The sequence below is a fragment of the Homalodisca vitripennis genome, chromosome 2 (genome assembly GCF_021130785.1).
Source record: "Homalodisca vitripennis isolate AUS2020 chromosome 2, UT_GWSS_2.1, whole genome shotgun sequence".
Lineage (NCBI taxonomy): Eukaryota > Metazoa > Arthropoda > Insecta > Hemiptera > Cicadellidae > Homalodisca > Homalodisca vitripennis.
The window spans coordinates 189,045,863-189,069,249 of NC_060208.1; positions in this window are offsets into that span (position 1 = coordinate 189,045,863).

Genomic DNA, 23,387 nt, shown 5'->3' on the forward strand with positions numbered 1-23,387 from the left:
TTCTCGTGCCATGCCAAGAACTCGGGATGGAGACGATCACTTCACGCTTCTGTCGTTTTAAAGCCATCAATTTACGGTGCCACGCGCTTTAAACCACTTTAAATTCTATAACGCAGACCTGGCAGACTGCTTCGGTCGTGGGTTCCAGCCGCGTTCTCGGAACAGATCTTCCCGAGAACTCTCGGACCGGAAAGACAGTGGACAGAGGTGCTCTACGTGAAGCACCGACCATTCTGTTTCCTCCTGGAAAGATCCACCTCGAGGCTTAATGAAGTTTGTTGGAATAGGTGTTGAGAAATTACCACGTAAGCAACTTGAACTCGTATGTAACAAATTGTGTGTCCGCACTGCGAATAGGAGTAGTGAGTGACATATAACTTTTACAGAGCAATAAAACACGCCAAACTAGGCTAGACACCCCTTGAAACTATGTATCCAGTTACGCATACTAGGAGAGTATTTATGACTGTGCACAAGAAATATTAGATTGTAGGTTTATACAGTGCTAATTGGAACTCAACTCTTAGATTATTGAGTTTGAGACAGTTAAAAAACCGACCTAGATAAACGTTAATAACTATTAAATCGGCGTTAGTTAGCTAAACATATACTTTTAGTCGCTTTATACAACCAAGTGAAATAAAAACAGATTCTAATAACCAAATCCGTTCGGCCGATAGACTGGACGGGATTAATTATTTCTTACTGCATTTACATGACGGGCAGTAATTTTGGATTGTTATAGATTCCATCTTGAGAATAGTCTGATTACGGAAAGAAGAATGATCCAGTTGGAAACCAGTCACTTAGCCATAACATATAAACAAATGCAGATCGAAGTTCAAAGTAAACAACACGGGAAGTTGGTGTGGTCGGTTATACCAATTTCCATATAATTGCCACAGCTCATTTTGTGTATCTGAAAAATTCCCCACGACCTTTGGAATGAATGCTGACCATTCCCTTCTTGATCCCCAACTTTATCACCACCCTTTATACAATTCGGAATTGGGTGCTAAACTAGGTCCTCAGTGGGCTTTGCTGTTATTTTGGCCCGATGGTGTCAAGAAGACTCAGCGACATCAAGTGCGCGGTTTACTGTAACGGTAGCGGGGTCGAGACCGGCCCAACCACATGCCTCCGCAATATCGCCTGTGAAGCAGGTTCCGGCGGCCAATTAAAACGGCTGATTAATGCGATCGATTCGATGCAACGACGCTCTTTGATATCTAGATGGCAGACCTTCAATATGGACTTCTCAAAGTGACGTTGCGCGTTCAACAAACGCTGAAAGAGCTCCGATAGAGGTTGGAGTAGTCATCTTCCACTTCGGCTATTAAGGATTCCTTGCACCTGAGTTTTATTATGTAACAGTCTATGTGAAGATTAGTTAGTCGAATGCTACAATTTTTTGCCATATAAAGCATTGCGTTAGTGGGGAAAAACAATGATCATAAATATGGTACAGAAAAGCATGAAACATGTTATATTGAGTGAACTCTGACAGCATTATAACACTTCAAATTTCATTAGTCAAAATGAGGTATCTATTGAAGATTCGAATGGATTCCATCATCATAGTAGCGCGTAGTATATAACTATTCATCATGGTAGCGCTTATTTATAAATCGCCATAGAGAATGCAACGTGCAACGCAGTGTGCTATAACTGTGCATTTTGCATGACGCTGTCGTGATATCTTGCATATAGTAGTGACAAGTAATATTTTCTAATTTTTATTATAAATGGAAGAAATGACGAATTTAAACCAATTAGTGTATTCTGGATTTTACTTCTGGAACAACATTGTTAATGTATAACAGGATTTCGGACGTTTGCCATCGTAATATGTTACAAAAGGTATAACACAACGTTTCGAGGATTGGTATCTATCCTTCGTTAGGAAATAAAAGGGTTCAAGCATACCCAAAAGTTGCTTGGACTCCAGTCCAGGCGTTGTCACTGCACAGGATTCAAGTCCCGAGCAAAAATCACACTCATGAAAAGTACGAGGATAAAAATCACACTCATGAAAAGTACGAGGATAAAAATCACACTCATGAAAAGTACGAGGATAAAAATCACACTCATGAAAAGTACGAGGATAAAAATCCCACATCACACTAGCACAGGCTACAATAACAGTGGGATACTAACAAGAATGGCGATGTCGACTCTTTCATCGACACCTTGTAGTATCATCTGAAACAATCTGATAACAAACAAATAATAGTGAATGTGTACGCGTTAGATGCTATAGTAATTGACATTGAGTGACGTTATGTTTAAGAAGCTGAAGTAACAAAAACAGAGGAACCGGGCACTAACATGATCCATATTCGCTCCGTCGCTATAATTTGAGGGAACAGGCGAGGATAGAGAGCCCGTGGACATTGGAACTGGAAATACAAAACAACGCACCAAACACAAGTCTTAATTTTTCTGGCAGAATACCAGCTGCAGGGCTGCTGGTCCGTTTTTTTGCTGATGATGGATACGGGGATATAATCCTAGTCTGCACCAAGAAAATAGGATGAAATTGCGTACACGGCTTGGATAGCGAGGGTACTGGCTGTATTGGGTTTACAGATATTCACACTTTCGAAGAATAAATACCAAGGGTACAAGGAAAACCTTTGGGTAGCACGTAAAGTATGCATGTATTTTTTTTTTTTTTGAGGTAATTAAACTAATCGTAAATATTATTTGCAAATCGAGACGATTTGAAAAGTGCATGTCTATGTGAGTGTGTGCTCAAGTAGATTTGTACCGCACATTATCTCGAGTTTATGTAAAATGAAGGGATTTAGCACCAATGTTGATCTATTGTAAACGAAGAGTAAGATGTAGCTGGTAGTTTGGATTCTTCACTTATTCCTCATATCGGAAGTAGACGCTTTTCAATTGTAATAGGCTTTTCAGTCAAATGTACCTATCCGTATTGGCTTCAACAGCTGTCTTCTAAGATTCACAGAGCCGCTACATTGAAATATTTGATCAACCCAGTTCTTTCACATGCTATACCACATACTAAATATTGATTAATGTTTCACCTTGAAAGGAATGGAATATCTGCCTACGCACCAAAATAAAAATGAAAATCAACATTTTCTCTGCCAGTCTGAGCCGGTTCCTCATTGTGTGTTAATTAAAGAGCCAAATGCCATTCGGTCTAAACGTTTGCTAGTAATAATGATTTAAATATGAGAATAATTTAACAATAAAATTAATTTACCAAAAAACATTATTTTGTTATAATAATGATAGTCATTTTGAAGGTTTGATTCAGAATCTGCTTAGACCCCTAAGTACATACTTATATGAAAGATGTTATCTGTACGATCCACCAACTAGAAAAATTGAAAACTGAAACTAGACTTTAACGAACTTCCGGCCACTTGAAAAGGATTAAAATTTTAGTGGGAATTGTAAAATCAGAAAATCCGGTGCCAAACATTGAATAGCTTTCCAAACCGCAATAAAAATCCAAAGGTTTCCTCAAGTCGGGAGGTCTGGCCGACGCGACGTCAGATGGAACCAGTTCTGCAGTGCTGGCAGGCAAAAGAGGTCGCACTTAGGGTCGCTATCAGAGGCAAGCACGGAGTGAGAGAGAAGTCGATATTTGCTTTCTCAGGTCATGACCCACTGACACTGGCCACTTCTGGACACTTCTGCCAGTCGGAGTCGCCAGCTAATGCAAATCAGCCTGAAAACTGCTAGTTATCATCTGTCGGGACCACCTGGTGTTCCAGCAAAAATATATTTTATTTGCACTTCTTAAAATGTATTTATTTTAGCATCCGTTTACTAAATTAGCATGTCAAACACTTGCAATAAAACTCAAGCATTACATTTAAATTGAATGTTCATAGCAAATGCTTCATAAAATCTTTTTATGGAAAAGAATAGCGCTTAGGATCATCACAGCTTATAGAAATTAAATCTTAAATTTAAATTCTCTGTAGCGTTGAGTCAAAGTAGTCGCCGCGACATCTCGCAGATAAGCACAAGAGTTATAAGCTTTACCATTTATGGATACACTCTCGGAACTTCGTATTTAAAAATAGAAAATAGGGCCTGACTTTATAAGAGAAACTATATTACAGTTCTGACTATATTTCCAAACCTTTGATTGAGCATGATGGGGACCATAATTTACAGACGGGGTGATGGCGAAGCAGATGTGAGTGTTAAAACGATAACTGAAGTGACCAGAAAGCCAACACCTACTAGTAAATATGCTCTCGATCGGTCCAAGTTGACCTTCTGTGTGTTTTTTGCCTGTTGTTGTGCCTTGTTTTTTTTTTTTTTTTTTTTTTTTTTTTTTTTTTTTTTTTTTTTGCGATGAATATTGAACTTACGACGATACGACGTTGTGAAGACAATAACGTACAGCAACTACTGATGGCCACACTGTGACCGAAACCATTAGCATTAATGTACATTAGTGAGTAAACCGATTTTTTAACAGGAACCAACCAAATATGTGCTCATTTAAACTTGGCGCAGATCATAATTATTTGCCTCAGTCTGTGCATCTAATTTTCCTCATTCAAATGTAAGATATGTTTAATTAAGCTTTTCAATTTAAAATTATAATTCATCTTCTGCTTATGGTTTTCCTTATAAGTTACCGTACAGCGGTTTCAACAGTGATAAACTACTCTCTTCACTTTCCACTTGATGAGGGAGACTCGCTTGTCGCGTCTGCGGGAATGTTAATTCCTGAGAATAAATAAATTTCGCTCGTCCTTCCTCTCAGGTCGGCGTGGTGTGTCGGCTCGTTATTCCGCAGACGTACATTGTTCTTGCACGTCAATTAGTCCATATGCCTCGTCTGCAGAGAGTCCGCTCGCAAATAATGAGTTGCTTTTTCAATCGCATCTGAGACAAATTGCTACAAATCAATTTCCAGATGGTCTCCTCCTCACATCGTTTCCCATACTTGACAGTGTGCTGAAGAAGCTGGTTTCTTCCACTTAGAAACCGATTTGTCACTCCTTTTCTAGTCTGATGAACAGTTAAGTTCCATAGTGAATGCTGATAATGTTTTCTCTTCTCAAGTAAAACAAGTATGTCAATTTGATCTAAGCAGGACCGATCACTGCTAAGGAAGGTTACAAAAGTGGTTAGTACACATTTCGTTTATATTTTTAGACTTATTCACTCGTAACATAAATTGACACAATTCGGTGGTTATATTATTGAATTGGCGTTTCCAAGCTATTCACTTTTAGAACTGACGACTTTGTCGATCGCAGCTTCAAAATGAAACTGCCTAGTTACTAAGCTCCATCAACAGCGACACAATCATAAGAGCGCCGATCTCATCTAAATAAGTGTTTATGTTTTATAGCATACCTTTCGTAACATATAACAATGACTAATGTCCGAAATCCTGTTATCCTTTCATACTTGTAAAGTTCCGAACTTGCCTCTATGAGACGGAGAATCAGAGGACAACATAGGAGTGTAAAAACTAATGGTACGTGCAAACTATTGAGAAGTTCGTATGACCATGAGATTAGCCTTGAAGAACTTCTGCACTGGAATTTTAAATGCGCGGTGTAGAGAAAAGTTTCAAAAGCCACCGGCTTACGATCCTAAGGTACCCCTTGATAGTTTCTAAAAATAACGCAGTCAATGCATTGGCGATCCTGAGGGAGTATTGAATTTGATCTTAAGAACTAACTGTTTTATTGCACTATCCAGAATAACTATCAACCGCTTTATCATAGAAGGAGCACCATGAATCGAGATCACTCACAAAGGAGTCAGGCATACCATGTAATGAACTTCAAAAGGATTGAGTGGGCGATCGGCTCGCTTAGTCCTTACAAATCACTGGGGGAGGTGGGGTCAGACCGGTCTACTAACAGCGGGGAGTGGATCTCTTCCTTCCTTGTTCGTGCGGGCTGTTCAGGACAACTGTAACTTTCAGGTACATCCCTTTGCTCTAGACATTTTCTAGAATGGTTTTTACAAATAAACAAGATAAGTATGATCTATGATATATAAACCCTCCTTGGAAAACTTCTTGCAAGGTTTGTATGAAAGAAGGTAGATATGATACATTTTTACAAATAAACAGCATGAATTAATTCAAGGAAATCCTGCGAATTCGCCCTGCATCATTTGATGTGTAGGAATGAGACAGCATTGGTTTGCGAATGTATTTGCTGTAGGTGTTTTACTTTACACTGAAGGGGCTTTGACAACGCTGGCGCATAAATAATTGTGAATATAAGACGTAGCATAAATAGTTAGATTTTTAACTGGATTAAGGGGAGCAGGTCAATGAAAATTAAAAAAAATTAGAAAAATTTTTTATTTGCATTTTTTAATAGTTTAAAGTGTGTATTTTAAAAATATGTAAGTATTAATGCTCAAATAAATTTATAAATTACCAAAAAAAATTCACAAACAAAAGATGTTCACTAGTTTTTTTGCAGCAGTTCGTAAGATGTTGGCTGACACAATCATATATATCATGTGTGTTAGTTATAAGTATGTTATGGCTTTGCTCTGTTGGTCAAACCTGTACTGACAACTGGGAATACAGATGACAGAAAGAATATTGCTTTATTTGTTTTGATATGCTTAGGAGGTTATGTTATATGTGTTTGTGTCGGATAATTGTGTTTTACTAAAAGTGTTGCACTTTATTCATAGTTAGTGGTAGATTAGGAGTGTGTATTGTTTCTTGAAGTGTTTTTACAACTTCTTATAACCATGCCAAGAGCAAAGGTTAGTTACAAAACTAAATCTAAACGTGAGTTTAGAGGAAACAAGTACCGTAAGTTGGACTCTAAATCTAGGCCTACCCAAACAGATTCTGCTAGCCCTAGCCCCTAGGCCTACTACTAATGCAAACATTAGCTCTGCTTCTAAAAAACTGTCCTTTGATAAATATGACAATTATGAAGGAACTGGAATGGGTAGTGTTATTTTGGATCTTAGTTTATTTAGTGAGCAATTAAAAAAATTTGTAAAATGTAAATTCTGCGATAGCGAAGACTGCATAGAACTTTGTACTACGGATAAGAAAAGATTTGGATTGGCTGTGAATATTGAACTGAAATGTTGTGTTTGTTTGGAATCAACTAATTTTTACAAACTCTATAAAAAAAATGAGAATGGAAAATATGAGGTAAACTTGAAATTTATTTACGGGCATGAGAACGATCGGAAAAGGTATCAGTGCAGGTAACATTCTGTGTTCATTATTAGACTTACCTTTACCACCTAAAAAAAATAGGACCTTATAGTAACATAATATATCAGGCTGTTGAAAATTGTGCTAGTGAAAGTATGAAGCAGGCAATTGAGGAAGCTGTGTCTGTAAATGAGTGTGAAGAAACGTCAAAAAGAGATTTGACGGTTTGTTTAGATGGGTCTTGGCAAAGGAGGGGACACAAGTCACTGAATGGGGTTGTCAGCGTAACATCATTAGATACTGGCAAGGTGTTGGATGTTTCCATAATGTCCAAAATACTGTCAAATCTGCACTGTACATGAAAATAAAAAAAAAATAGTACCTTATCATATATGTTCCAAAAAACTACGAAGGGTCAAGTGGCGGCATGGAAGTTGCGGGTGCCCTAGATGTTTTCCGAAAGTCCAGAGATCGAAATGTACGGTATGTACGATACTTAGGAGATGGTTGACGGCAATGGTTTTAAAAAGGTGGTTGACGATAAGCCATATGGAGATGAAGTAGAAGTAAGAAAACTGGAATGCGTCAATCATGTCAAGAAGAGAATGGGGAGCAGACTAAGGGAATTGAAGAAACGGTTGGGAAAAACAAAACTAAAAGATAATAGAGCAATAGGGGGCAAGAATAGGCTAACAAATAATGACATAGACAAGCTGCAAGAATATTATGGCCTAGCTATAAAAAGAGGTGGATCAGATCTTCAACAAATGGTTTAAAAATGTGTGGGCAACTTATTTCCACAAAATATCGAATGATGACACTCCGCAACATGGCCTATGTCCAAAGGGGCCGAGTCGTGTGCGGTTATAATAAAGCCGAAGCCCTACATCAGACTTTCAGCCATAAGTCACACAATTTGCCATATGAAGTGATGGTACAGATCAAACAAATTTATAGAGATTTAGCCAATCCGGATCTTCTAAAAAAATGCCTTGACCAAAAGACTCAAAACCAGAACGAAAGTTTCAACAATGCCGTCTGGTCTAAGGTGCCTAAAAATGTTTTTGTAAGGCTAAACACTCTAAAACTTGGCATATATGATGCAGTTTTAACTTTTAATAATGGATTCACCAGCAAATTGGATGTGTATAACAAGCTAGGAATCAAACTGAGCGAGAAGTCTGTTGCCGCATTGCGAAATTTTGATACAATACGATTGAAAAAGGCAGAAAAATCTGCTTTAGACATGACCAAGGAGGCTAGAGTTGCTAGGAGGAAAAGAAAACTTGCATTAGAAGAGGAAAATGAAGACCCAGATGACCCTGAGTACGGAGCTGGGATGTTTTAGCAGCAAAAGGTTAGTTTAGCAGTCATTTTTTGCCTTTACCGGACATTTCCCGGAAACTTGGTTTTTTTCATATAAAGGTACATGTATCTCAAAAACTATAAATGCTAGAGAAATTGAAATTTGGTATGCATATAGAACAGTGCAATTCCAAATGGTGTTGCATCTTTTATCATTCTATCTAAAAAAACAAATGAGAAAAAAAAATTTTTTGGTATAAAAAAAATAATTTTTTTACAACACAATATTTAAAAATTCCTAAAAAAATTTTTTTAAAAGATTTTTTTTTACTAAAGTTGCAAGAGATGTTTATAAAGGAGTACTCTTTGCCTACAAAAAATTTGAAGGTTGTAACTTACTTAGTTTTGACAATACATGTACCTAAAGTTTGTAAATTTAAACATGCGCGGGATAGGAACGACCCGCTCCCCTTAAGGCTTTACTCACGGATAGAATGAAAAACACCTCCTTCGTGGAAAAACGATCAGAGTAAGAAAAACAATAGTTTGAAAGGATCTTCTAAAATCATGCACAGTTATTAGTTCATAGTGAAATTTAAACAGATAACTCTATCTGTCTTAAGTTAGCCCATTGAAAACAGCTTTAAGTAGCTTATCCCCGACGTATACACAGTAAGTTAAAAGTATGGATACGCTCTGTTTGGTTTTTAATTGATAAATATGGAAGGATGGAACTCAGGATACCTCTCCACTCTCCTAATGGACATAATTTTCACTCTCAGACATAATTTTATGTCTGAGTGGAGTAATCTCCACTCAGACATAAAATTCCAAGAGGGTGAAGACTTCTCTGTGAATCTAATTGGTCTCTGTGATTACATAGAGCAACAGCTGGCTGATCATAGAGGCCAATAAGTAGGTTACGCCAAGGTCTTATATCTATATGTTAGGTTTACTATTGCTTGATGCTATCGACGTGAGGTTGGTTTGGATCACAAGAGCGGCAATCTCTGACACATGCCAACCAGATCGAAACTGGGCTTCGAGAGAGAGATCTTGACACACAGAACCTCATAAATGTCACCGGATGCTAGAGAAAGGAAAAATCAAGTCTCAAATTAACGTGTATGACTTCTGTGGAAGGATTCTGCCAACAAATGGTTTCCAATGCTCCACCATTACTGTTAAAGAATGGTTACTGTTAGTCTCTGATCAAACCATCGAGAGTACATCTATCACGGTCTGTTAAGTATATTTTTTATAACTGCGCGTTTTAATTATTTAAAATGGTAGAAAGACAATAATGCACCCTCGCGCGTCGCAGCTACCAATGTTCTAACCAGGATTGTAAACCGGCCTGTATCCAATCTTCTACGCCCTGTCTCACAATCCAAAAAATCTCATCAGGTTTTCTCGTTCACACTGCATCAAAATATAGCTAGTACCAATTTAAGAGTTCTTATCTTTCGGATTCCAGCGTGACATTTTCTATCAACAAATCTTATACTAAAACCCAATCTATACATTTTATTGTCTTTTAACAAACGATTGTTTTCTTGTGAACGATGTCGAAACATTTCAAGATCTGAGTTGTGTCAACAATTTTTCTAAGTTGTGTAAACCGGAAAAATTTGATTATAATCGTGACACTGGACTCGCAAGTAAGAATATAATTCGCTATAAATATTACCAGAAACTCTGATTACTACTCTGGTTAGAATTCGGCAACGAATAACTAAGTACATAAACTAGCAGGATCATACATGGCACTCTACTCGTGATTTAGCGTTAGTGCAGTAATCGTTAGTGCCTTGTCTTGGCGTTCTATGGATACTTGACAAAATTTGCTACGACACATTTATACGATGCCAACACAAATAAGCCGTGGAATACATTATAGAAGTGTCCAAACAATGATATACACGAGTATTTCTTGACTCATAGACCGTAAAATACAAAAATTATATTTTAAATAAAGCAAGGTTCACTGTTTTCCACGTGTTGATTTTATGTAGCAAAGTTACACCCCCTTTCCCCTCTCCCCCACACTGATCCACCGACATGGGGAAAGATTCTTCAGCATGCGAAGTTGAGGAAGTGAATCAGACTGTCGCACCAGGTACGGTAGTAATGTCTCTTTAAGCAAGAAGAGGTCCAGGTTTATTACAGATAGTCGAGATTTTCCTAGTAGTGTGGTCCTGATGTGTGCTAGCTGACTCGCCTCGACTCCATATTGGGCTTGTAATTGATCTTACTGGTCACTTCTTTTCATTCCGATCTTACAAGCCCATTCAACATTCAACTGTTGTATCCAACACATGTTTTACTGTTGATGTTACATGCATTACCGTAGTACGGCCGCCATTCTGTCTTCATAGTTTTTGCGAAGTAAAATGTAAACTTGCGGAAAAGTACGCGATCTCCTGTAATATAACGGTGATAACATTGACACCATTTTAATAGCATAACAAAACACTACAGAGATATGAGATGGTAAGTGAAATATTAATCCACCTCTGAATATTCGAATTGTTATACATTTAATTTTAAAGTTGTTTAATCCCTGCAACTTGTTGGGATATATTGTGGTTTGTTCACCGCATAACACCAGCTTGGTATCACATGATCGAATATGTAGATATAAATTGCCCAAAAAGGTTTCTTTGTATGAAAAATGTTCAAATTCTAACTGGGATTATTCTAAAAGTATTCTGGTGTGATTAAAGACAATTTTCGTAGTAACCTTATAGAAACTACTCATTTTATACTATTTATGTTATTGCCTAAATGGAAATTATCTTAACATTTAGAAGTAATTAAAAATATACTCGTATTCTTAAAGTAGTCTTAAACTGGTACAAAGCAACACCTGTTTGCAATTAAAACCAAAAGGTAGATTCTGTTAATCCATCTAACACTGTTTATATATTTGACTTTTGTGTTAATTACTTATTCTATATATTTAACTGCAGAATAGCTTGACAACTTCATAATATTTTAACTGTTATTATAATTGTCAAACTTTCAAAGTGTGTCAACTAATTTCTGCTCACTGTCTGCAAGACGTGATGATGAAACAGCTTGAGAGAGCTCGCCTCATTTACTTTTCAACCGCTTGAATTATTAACCCTCATATTTCAGCCCGAATTAATTTAAACATGACAACTTTAATTTACTCGTCATTATTAAGTGGAAGGTCTTAATCATAAAATATGCTAATATTACTTCCTGGCCTCAGTTCAGTTTATTCCAATTTAAACACCACCATGCAGCGTACGAGCGAAAAAAGGAATGTTTTCTTTGAACATTTTGTTTGTCTTTTGAGTTTAGAAATGTATTATACATTTTTCCGTCGCAAAAATTGCGTGTAAGTGTTTCAGTGACTATGCGTATGTAAAGCGTGCTTCATCAAAGGCCCCATTTTGAGGCAATATTACCTAACAAATTTAGAATCTTCAAAACTGTATTAGTTTTTATTAGCCAAACATTATTGTACAACCGTTATTAAAAAGAGTGCTTTAAATTTAGTAGCCGAAACCATACTCAAAACTGTTGCTAACCTATATATCCATATTGATGGTAAAACTATTAGTGTTTTATTTAGATATACCTCAAAATTAATTTATTATTTAATATTAATTATTAAATAAATTAATTAGTATAGATTTTTTTAATTTTATTTCACACTATTGTTTTTAAGGTTTGAACATTTACAGCTCCTCAATGGTGTTAAAATCTGTAATTTAGGTAACGTAATATTTTACTATAATAATGACGAATGAAATAATAATAAATAAATAATAAAGTTTAATTGATAAACTTGATCAGAGGGTCAAAATTAGGCAACTTAAATGTTCCAGTGATTTTTGTAAATACGTATTAACGGCGTAGTGGCATGTTAAGGAAGAAAGTTTGGGCCATATTTGGGCACCATTTATTAAATCTAATCCCAGCACCACAATCAAGGCTAAGTAGTACACATTCCTTCTGCTGACCCTATCCCGAAATCCAACCGAACCCGGCCTTTTACCTCAATTCAAGGCAACAGAAAAGTCTCGATTACTTCCATCAGTGGGCACGAAGCAGTTTGGAGGTTAGATTAACATGCAAATGGCAGACGTACCAAACTAACAACACAATAAACAATGCAGTTTAGCACTGCGGATAGATGAAGACGTTGCCGCGGCCAATTTGAATCCGTAATGTTGGCCAGTCGGTGTAAGTTACGTTGCTATATTTCGGCGCCTAATCGCTTGTTGAAAGAGAGGAACTAGATGTTCATAAATAGCGAAGTCGTGCCGAAGGAGGCGTGAACCCGCTGCCCATTCGTGTAACAGAGATAATCGATTGTTTAATCGAAGCGTGTTTCGCTTCTGTTTCCGTCCTGCAACAAGAGTTATTTTCTTGGTCTTTACACCTCTCTATACAGTCTAACTAACTTGGTTAAACATGTATGTCGTGGATTCAGTCAACTAGAGGTTTGATGTAAAAGGTACCTAACCTCTTGCTTGTATAAAAAGATAAACTTCTTTACATCATAATTAGAGCATTGATAAATATAATCATTTTAGACTAGAAGTTACCTGCGGCTTCACACGCAATTTTCAAAATCGAAAGCCATAGCTTTCTTAGTAAACGCATTTATGATGTAATGTTATGGAGCCCTACAACCTCTTTAAATATAAGTAGATACATAAATATATGTACATTAGTCGTTAAAACCTAATTTGGTCAATATATGTAAACCCTCTGTTTAGATTAATTTTCTATTCAAAATTTTGCAAGTGCCATAGTTGAGTTTGACTTGTGTCCCGATCAAGTAAATAAACAGAGTGTCCCATGAGTAACCCGACAAACTTTTCAGGTGGTTTTCTCTCATAAAAATAATGAAAAAATTCATATAAACATATGTCCGGAAACGCTTTGTTTAGTGACTTACGGCTAGCGAAAAATTTGAATATTTTGTCTGAAATCTCAGAAATGGGTGGTCTTACAGGTGTGGAACGTATTTTATTCAATTTTTCAGTTCATTTTACATAAAGTCCAATAAATTTAACTACTATCTTTACGCCTTAAAATATCAGTTTCTCTTTATTTCCGTCTTTTACTAGAAAATTGGGCGAAATCTTTCGTTAGCCGAAGCTTGCTTATCAAAGCGTTTCCGGACATATGTTTATATGAACTTTTTTCATTATTTTGATGAGAAGAAACCATCTGAGAAGTTTGTCGGCTTACTTGGGGACACCCTGTACACTTAAGCAAGTAAATATATACTAATGCTTGAAATCTTGGATAAACTACGAGATGGTAAAATTGGTAACATTGTCGAGTTTTTTGGAAAGAGGATATGTTTCGAACATTTCTGACGCTTCCCCATAAGAAAATAACCCGAGCGCTATTCGCCATAACGTCAACGCTACTGCTTGTCTCAGAACTAAGGATCGCAGAATTATCCCACAACACACACCAATTCTACGAAGAGGAATCAGCAAGAGCAAAGCAACTCATCCTATTCAATGATTTCAAAAACTAAATTTAAAGTTCAGAGGTATTTTTTCACATAAAAATATTCCTATATTCAGACTCAATACAAAAATGTCTTAATTTTTTCTTATTTTCATTAGATACAATAATTCACATAAGTCAAAGACCATTCCAGTTATGGATATGCGGAAAAAAATAATCCATGTTGCAATTCTACATGATATTTTAAGAAATATACTATTAGTTTTCATAATTTAAAAAAATAATGATTTTATTTTACATAAGTGGATACAAAAGTATAATATACGAGTATAGTTCATAGTAAAAACAATTATTTTTTTATGAAAACAGCTACATGTGTGTTTTTATTGATAGACAGTTGGGGTCACCATTTACCCTACTATGGCGTATAATAAGTCATCAAATTTCAACGAGATAATAAAGAGTTAACTCAAATGTATCAGTTGATATCCGCATACACAGTCTGAAAGTGTGCTACAAACAAATTTTCATTACTATTGTTAAAACTTGTGTACAATAATCTCAAAACTTTTTATTTTGAAGTTTCTTTTTCAGCTTACAAAAATTGTAAAACGTAGCATTTTGTCAAACCTTGTTCTTATAAACGGTTTGAAATAATATCAGTATAGGCTAGTACATAAAAAAATAAGTGAAAATGAACTCAATTAATAAGTTTTGGCTATGGAAAGAAAGGGCTGTGTAGCAAGTCCTCTCTGGTTGTTCCGCGGAGGTTCCCGCCAGTAAGTCGAGTCAATCCACTTGCGTTAGTAAAGCTAGCCTAGAATACTGATGTATGCAATGCGAGATCGAGTTTTCAACTTGGCACCGCAACTTTGTCAGGCGTTGTTCTGATTGCGATCGTGTCGATTAAACTGGTTTCTGATTTAATGGAGGGCATTTTGGTAAATTATATCTTCGTTGTAGCGGCAGCCCCGGAGCCTACAGAACAAGCCCGTCCATCACCTCGTAGTCCCGGTAGTGGAATCGTGCCCCACATCTGAGTTATGGGTACTCGCTGACATAACCACTACCATGTGGAATTGGTTCTGGGGAGAAAACCAAACAACTCTCATGAACATTTTATTAGCTACGCGTTATTCTTTAACCGGTTCAGCTTCTGGGATTATATCGTTGATTAATGAAAACATTCAAAGCGATCACAGCGTGATGTTCGTGTTTTTTAAAACCACATAAGAATAAACTAGGTCCTGCTCCTCAAGCGCCGAGTAGATACATAAGTATATGGTTGAATGAATGAATGAAAATATTTCTTTATTTAAGGCGAAACTTATAAGTGGTCTATTCTTACATTACAATTCACAATGATTGATTGTTGTTTCATAATTATTCATGACAACCACTGGCGAGCGAATCCTAAATTGTCAGAAGTATATATCTTCATTCGAAGATGTGCAAAGCGACAGCTATTCCACCCACATAAGAATAAAGTAGTCCCTAAGCCTCAAGTGTCGGGAACATACATAACCATACAAAGATATGGATAATTGTTGTTTCATAATTTATAACGGGTCTCATTAATATCGAGCAAATCGTAAATCTATGATTGTTAGAAGTTTGAGTATATATCTTCATTCGGAAGTAGGTCCTGCTCCTGGAAGAATGAAAATATCTTACAAATCTCTCTGAGCATCAAATCGAAATAATTTTTTTGACCTATTGTTAAATAAGAGTAAATTCCGAAATTATGAATATATTTCATTATTCAGAATTCACGTTCAGCTGATCAGTTTACATTTATATAACCTACATACATTTCGGAAACAGCATTAGTTACATAAAATTTGACAAGTTTTAGGGGCATTAACCGCGAAATCTTTTATATGCCGTATACTAAAAACAGCAATAACTAAGCATATCGAAATTAAGACAGACTAATTATACAAGTCAGTACATCCATCAGCAACTCCTTTACAGAGCAACATTTTCCAACCAAAAAAAATTTAATTTTCTAAAAAGTTGTTGCAGCTCTCAACTGAGTAATTCTTTTGTAATAATCTTATTTTTTAAATTTACTATCATTTGTTTTAGTGTTTTTAAATGAAAACCTAATTAAAAAGACCCTTTAGAATTAATTGAATTCAGACAATGTTGCCTTTATTATTTTAATCTAGTTCTTTAACTATTTTACTCAGTAAGTTTGGCATAGTTTATTACTTTGAAATTTAAATTGACATTGCCTTAAAAAACGAATGTGGAGTATCTACCTAAAATATTTCACTTTCTCAAAAGTGCCCATTAAAAAGATGGGGGGAGGGACAGCATGGTCAGATTTGTAACCATAACCTGCAAATCTGTACAGCTGTGTGGGGCGTGCCACTTTCTCGGGTTAAAATAGCTGAAACGAATGAATAACAAAACAGCTGATTGAGTTGTAACAGCTGTCCAATCTGGCGTCTTGCAATAACTAACCACGGCCAAGCTATCGCTGATAGATCTAGGCTGTATCATCGCTGGAATTCGCAATTCTGCCACCTTTTGTACCTTTTGTGGGCCACGAGAGAAATTTGGCTTTTAAATTGGCCGTTAAGGTTTGCCTCTCTGACATGATGGTCTGTCTGTTCCTGGATTTATGAGGGTTTTGATCACTGGCGAGTTGATAATGACTGTTATTAACTCAGGAATTCTATAAACTTTTCTTGCTCCTGAGTCTGAATTCAACCTTCTGTGCCGGTGTCTATAAATCATGTGTCAAAAAAGGTAATAAGTAACACTTCAGGCATTGCTTTCGTGAGTGAAATTATGAAATTGGTTTTTAAACTTAATAACAATAATTAGTGAATAGATATAAATTTCCCTCTGATCTAATGAGCGATCTTCAGAATTTGCAATGCATCAGCTGTCCAGCGGCTCTTCACGTTTTTAAATTATGACTACTACGATTTAAATTAACCAAAATTCTGCTAAGTAATTTGGTTGAGTAGGATCGGTTAATGGAATTAAAAGATTTTATTTGGTTAAAGGGGACGTTTTTACTATAGCGTTTTTGATGAAAATATTTAGTTTGCCGTTGGGAAAGCACAATAAGAGTCATTATGTATGACTTTGGTTCTTCACCATCACCCCAGTTTCCATAAATGGAAAATTCAGTACATTAGCTAAAATAAAACTGAAACTAATATTTTAATTTTGTTTCCAATATCTCGATACCGTGTGGATAGGAAGTAGTTGTGATGTAATCCTAATAACTGAAAGTATAAAAAGAGCTGAAAAATCTTGTTCGTCACACTACACGGTAATGGGCTAGATTCGAATTTAGCTGGGATCTGCAAAATTCATCTTTTCCCTCGTAACTAAATCAGCTGATTTTCTTTCTCTTAAACATTACTTTCCTTGTGTAAACAAAATTTTTACGTTTTGAAATACAAATCGAGTACTTTGTGATGACTCGTTCTCACGCACAGGCTTTAGTAGCCCATGTGAGAATATTTCTCAGATAATTAAATTATAAATATAAATTTATTTTACACAATATACGTTAAAACCAAATATTTATTGTAATTGTATATTTTAGGCAATAAATATATTAATATATATCTTTTTTAATTTTTTCGTAGAATAAACGATTTTGATTTTATGAATTTTTTTACATTTTAACATGTGACATGTAGCTATAGACTTGGAATCACTACCTCGGCGAAGTCAGTTACGCGGTATAAGGTGTGACGTACACCTACCTTGTAACAATAACACTAAGTGTATAAATTAATGAGGTGTGGTCGTTGAGAGGGCCGCATCTCTGCGTAGTGCTCTGACCGCTTCATACGAGCTTTGTGTTAGTTCGGTAGCAGGGTAGGGTTTGGCAGAATAATTCCCAATTATCAATTATTGAAAAATGTTCCGAATTTGTAACAATATATCGTAAAACATGTATAAGATAATCGTACCAACCCATAAAAGTGTGGAAAACCGCTCTTGCATTAATTTCCATTCAAAAAAATAAATTGGTAAACATAAGTTATGTTACGTTAACTAAAGGTACATATGCCATTCAGGAATTTAATTAATGTTAATACATACATCAATAACTAGTCTAAATTATGAATAAATTAGAGATATGGATCACTTATAGTGTGCTAAATTGCTTTATTAGATTAGCCATTAATGGATTAATGACCCACTCGTGTCTTATAAATTACCAGTGTGGACGTTGTCAGGGCTAGGTTACTATAATTACTAACTTTAAATTTTTATGGCACCTAGATGAGGGCACAGCTTTGTAGTATTATATTCCATTTATGGCTTAATCTGACGTAATTATTTCATGCCATAGTGATTTAAAATATTTAATGATTCTTGCAAACCTTGTCAAGTAATTTTCTCTTCAGGTTTTATCTCTAGAATACAGCGTTATACGAGTTATAATAATTTATACATTAAGGAATGTATCCCGGAATTTATCATTTCAATAAGAATACAACACCTAAAAGGTAGCAGCATACACCTCTGTAAATCAAGTAAGGCATTTAAAATAAAAACCTATAACAATTTCAATCAGTATACATGTTAACTTGTTATCTTATCAGTGATATCCAACTAATACGTGGGCAGACGTAACAGACGTTGCGTCCAGAAAGTAACAGACGTGTTGAAATAAAAAATGTACCAACAGAAATAGAGACGTGTTATTATAATTATACATTTAAAAGCTACACTCTAAGGCGATTTTCACCATAATCCTCGTTCAAATTGAGAAATGTATCATAACGTGACACAAGTTTTTCGTTTCCAGCGTTGTGTAAATCTGCCGCCTGAGATCTTAACCACTGATTAACGCCAAAGGAGGAGGCGTTAGTATTTTTCTTAAACAAAATTTCTTGTTTACCCCTTTCAGATCCAAGAATTAATCGAAAAAGATTTTGAAGCAGTCGGGATCAAACTTCAAACGCATCAATCAAAAATTAGTCGTGATCGGAATTTATAGGTCTCCTGTGGGAATGTAGACACTTTTTTTTTTTTCTAAATTCGAAAAAATTACTGACATGCCTGACTAACCAACGTCAGGAATTTGTCGTGATGGGGGATTTCAACATTGACGCGTTGGACAACACTCAACATTCCACAATTCGATTAGTCGATTTACTTAGGTCATTTGACCTGGAGTTACTAGTCAGAACTCCGACGAGAGTGACGGCTACAACACAATCTGCTATCGACAATATCATCACCAACCACTCAAGTGTCGCGGTTGTCTGTAGTGGGAATACAGCTGTCTCAGACCACTATGGCCAAAGAAGCCGTCGTTTAGTGGGGTACAACTCAAAAAGGAGCCCAAAAATTAAACAAACAGTAAGAGACATAAGGCCAGAAAACATCGCTCACCTCAACACTTCTCTTTCTAAAGAAAGATGGGATTTTCTAAATTCATTCCAACCTGTAGAGCAGTAGTTTAGATTGTTTAACGACACTCTAAATTTCCACGTTAACATTTGCTGCCCTACAAAAATGATCAATGTTTGCGAAAAAAAAAACTTCCAAAAACAAACTGGATCACAGCGGGTATCTTAGTTTCTAAAGAAAAAACTACAATTTTTCTCCGAAATTTACAAAAACCACTTCAAACGAACAATTTAAAAACTTTTTTCAAGAATTGCAAAAAAACATACAGGAAAGTGATCCAAGCTGCAAAAGCATATGATGTCTCAAAATCTATTCTCTCTTCCAAAAATGTTTCAAAAAAACAACTTGGGGCATAATTAATAATAAAACGAAAACTCATAAATCAGTCAAAATTAAAATTGGGTCTAGGCTTGTGGACGATTGAAACGGAGATTGCCGATCAGTTTAATAACTTTTTTGCATCCGTTGCTGATGGGCGGGGTCCCCGGCCATCTGAACCTCAAGTACGCCCCTTGCAAAGACAAAGCCCCACATCGTCAATGGTGTTGGCGCCCGTCGTTGAGGATGAGCTTCACCGAATTATTCAGCAGCTCCCAGCCAAAAAATCAAAACGACCTCAATATAATGTCTCCATGGCTCATAAAAAAATGCTGCAAGCATTAAGTGAGACCCTTAACCCAATTAGTAAATTATTCATTCCAAAAAAGGAGTGTTTCCCTCTCTCCTGAAAATTGCTAAAGTTATTCCTATTTTTTAAGAAAGACGACCCATGCTTCAATTACTAACTATCGGGCCTGTCTCCATTTTGCCAGTGATAAGCAAAATTTTTGAAAAAAGCTATTTCTTATAAGAAATGCTTCATTTTTTGGACAAATACAATCAGCTCTCAAGTGAACAATTTGGTTTCAGAAAGGGCAAATCGACAACAGACGCAGTTGTGAGTCTTGTCGATATGATTGTAGAGGGAAATTGAATGTCGAAACCACACAATGAGTGTGTTTTTAGACCTGTCCAAAGCATTCGACTGCGTAGATCACGGTACACTGCTCGACAAACTTGAGTCCACGGCATTCGAGGCGTGCCTCTTAAATGGCTTAGCTCGTTCCTAAGTCAGAGATCCCAAGTTGTCCAAATATCAAATAAATCTTCCAAACCAATAGACCTGAGATATGGAGTCCCTCAAGGGTCTATACTCAGTCCTGTGCTTTTTCCTGCTTTACGTGAACGATATAAAATCATCGCTTCTGCATGGAAAATTGGTGCCAGTTTGCCGATGATACGACTCTTTTTTTTCAATGCAATGTCAAGCGAAGTTTTGGAACAACAGGCTTTTGTTGACATCAACAACTGTGGTCCAATACTTCCACAGCCTCAATCTAACAACAAACTCTTCAAAAATCAACGTTTTAAATTTTGCCTTGCGCACTGCAGGCAACCAGTGTGAGCCGGCCATTTTGTTAGATGACTCCACACTGGAAGAAGTCTGCTCTTCAAAATTCCTAGGAATGCACCTCGATCGAGGGCTGACTTGGAATGAGCACATTGACCATGTTTGCGCAAAAATCTGCTCAGGGCATTTTTGTTTTGAGATCTTTAGCCAAATACTGTCCGAGTCAGGTACTGATTACGGCGTATTTACGGCTTGATTTATCCCCATCTTGCCTACGGAGTGGTCCTTTGGGGAGCTTGCGCAAACACTCAGTTTCAAAGAGCATTCAGACTCCAAAAAAAAAGCAATTAGAGTAATCGCCAAAATCAAATTTAGAGAGTCGTGCAGGGAAGCTTTCAGGAAATTGCAGCTGTTGACTCTGCCGTGTGCCTCTACAATTTTGGAAACAACTTTGTTTTGTGTGAGTAAATGTGCCTTAACCAGAGGCCAAGACATACACATGTTATGAGACGCGTGGCAGAGCAAACTACCGGACTGGGAGACACAGAACGGTAGTTTATGAACGCCTACCCTCGCAAGCGGGTGTGCAGTTCCTCAACAGACTGCCCCAATTCAATTAAACATGCCCAACGCCTAAGACGTTAAAGACTCGCCTCAAACGCTTCTTGGTGTCTCAGGCATTCTATAATGCGGGTGATTTTTTTGGCATTTGACTGGGAGACCGCCCAATTAGAAGACTGACTCTGCTGTGCCAAGTGGACTGCATTGGCGAAGAATGAAAGAGGCGTGATTGTAAAATTGTAAAGTATGAATGTGTATTGTGTGTATGAATGCTTGGAATTTTAGAAACCCCGTATTGACGTTTGCCATACAATGTATATACAATGTCGCTGCAATAAAAAGATTTTGATTTTGATTTTTTGAGTATGAAGTTCAGCGTCACTATCGAAACGCTGCGTTGCGTTCTTCAGCCAGGTCTACATCGCTGGAAAGAGGTGGTAGTCGCTTGGTACAGATCTGGACTATAAGGCGGATGATCAAACCACTTTTGTATCGCTCGCTTTAGCTTCTGAAATGTTTCACAGTACCTCTCTGCATTGATTGTTGATCCTGGTTCAAGGAGATCAACCAGATCATCTTTAGCACCCCACAAAACAGTTGCCATAATCTTTCTTGCTGGCAGAGTGTTCTTTCTTTTTTTTTTTGGAGAATGTGTGTGCTCCTCCATTCCATAGACTGCATTTTTATTTCACAATTGAAACGCTTCACCCAGTAACGGTACCATCAAGAAGTTGTTACTATGTTAGTCGTATTCATCAGGAAAAGTTAACGATGCAACAAGTCTTATCTGTGATCTTCCGTAAGGATTTTTAGAACCCACCTGACACAACATTTGTGAAATCTAAGCTTTCCTATAACAATTTCATAAAGTAAACTTCGTGAAAATTCTGGGAAATGTTTCCAGAGTTCAGTCATTGTGAAACGGCGATTTTCACGAACTTTTTCATTGATTTTCAACATCAAATCTCCAGCCACTAGACTAGGCTGGCCACTACAACTATAATCATAAACATTGGTGCGGCCATTTTAAAAGTCAATACACCAATGCCTTATTCTGCTTTCATTCATTATTCCATTTCCATAAACTTCACACAGTTGGCGATATATTTCAATTGTTTTATAGATTTTGCCAACAAAAACCTTACCATTGAACGCACTTCACAAGAGGTTGGATTTTCGATTGCTGCACACATTTTAATTAATCACAGTGAGGAAAGCAAAAGAGATACAGACTGCGCGTGACTACAGCTCGATGCGTACTGAACGCCGGAGTAAAAAGCAAAAGAGATACAGACTGCGCGTGACTACAGCTCGATGCGTACTGAACGCCGGAGTGTTTGGACACCAAGATGACGCCTGTAGCCTTGCCCACTGACGCACCATTCAAAAACGTCTGTTACTTTCTGGATAGCCCTCGTAACTCTTTATCACATCTCAAACCCGAAAAGTATTCTTTTCGTTATTGGCTGAGCGTTAGCGAAGTGTCTTACTCCGAGATACCGAGAACATTCATTTCCGTTTGCCTGTCCCAACGATATCAGTATATAATAGCCTCTCAAACTGGCATAATGTGTCTGTTGTCTGTTGACGAAATGTAAATATTTATTTTCTGTTCGTCTGTCATTTTGCACTCTGCCTCGGCGAAAGCGAAGCCTGTTACGCGACACATAGTGTTGAGTATTCCTAGCTTGTACTGAATAAAGCCACTAAACTTATAATACATATGGCCTATCCATCATTCTGACGGCCACATTTTCGGTGAACATGATAAAACTGTTCTAACAGATGTTGCGTATTAATAAAAAAAAACTTTTTGATCATAATCATAGTTTACTTGTCATATTATTTTCCATGACTGTAGAAACACTATCCGGAGGGACATGTTATGTAGTTTTTACAACGCACAGTTAAAAAAATATATAAAAACTAGAGGTGTGACTAGTGCATGCTCTTAGTCGCAATTGCAGCTCTCGCACTATCTCTCACCTATACTGTTGCCATTTACATATAAACATCCATCATGTTGCCTGCAACTACAGCATTCATCTCACACTCCTCTGGAAAAGGATCTTGTTAGATAGTGAGCGGCTTGAATTTTACGATCTGGAGTTT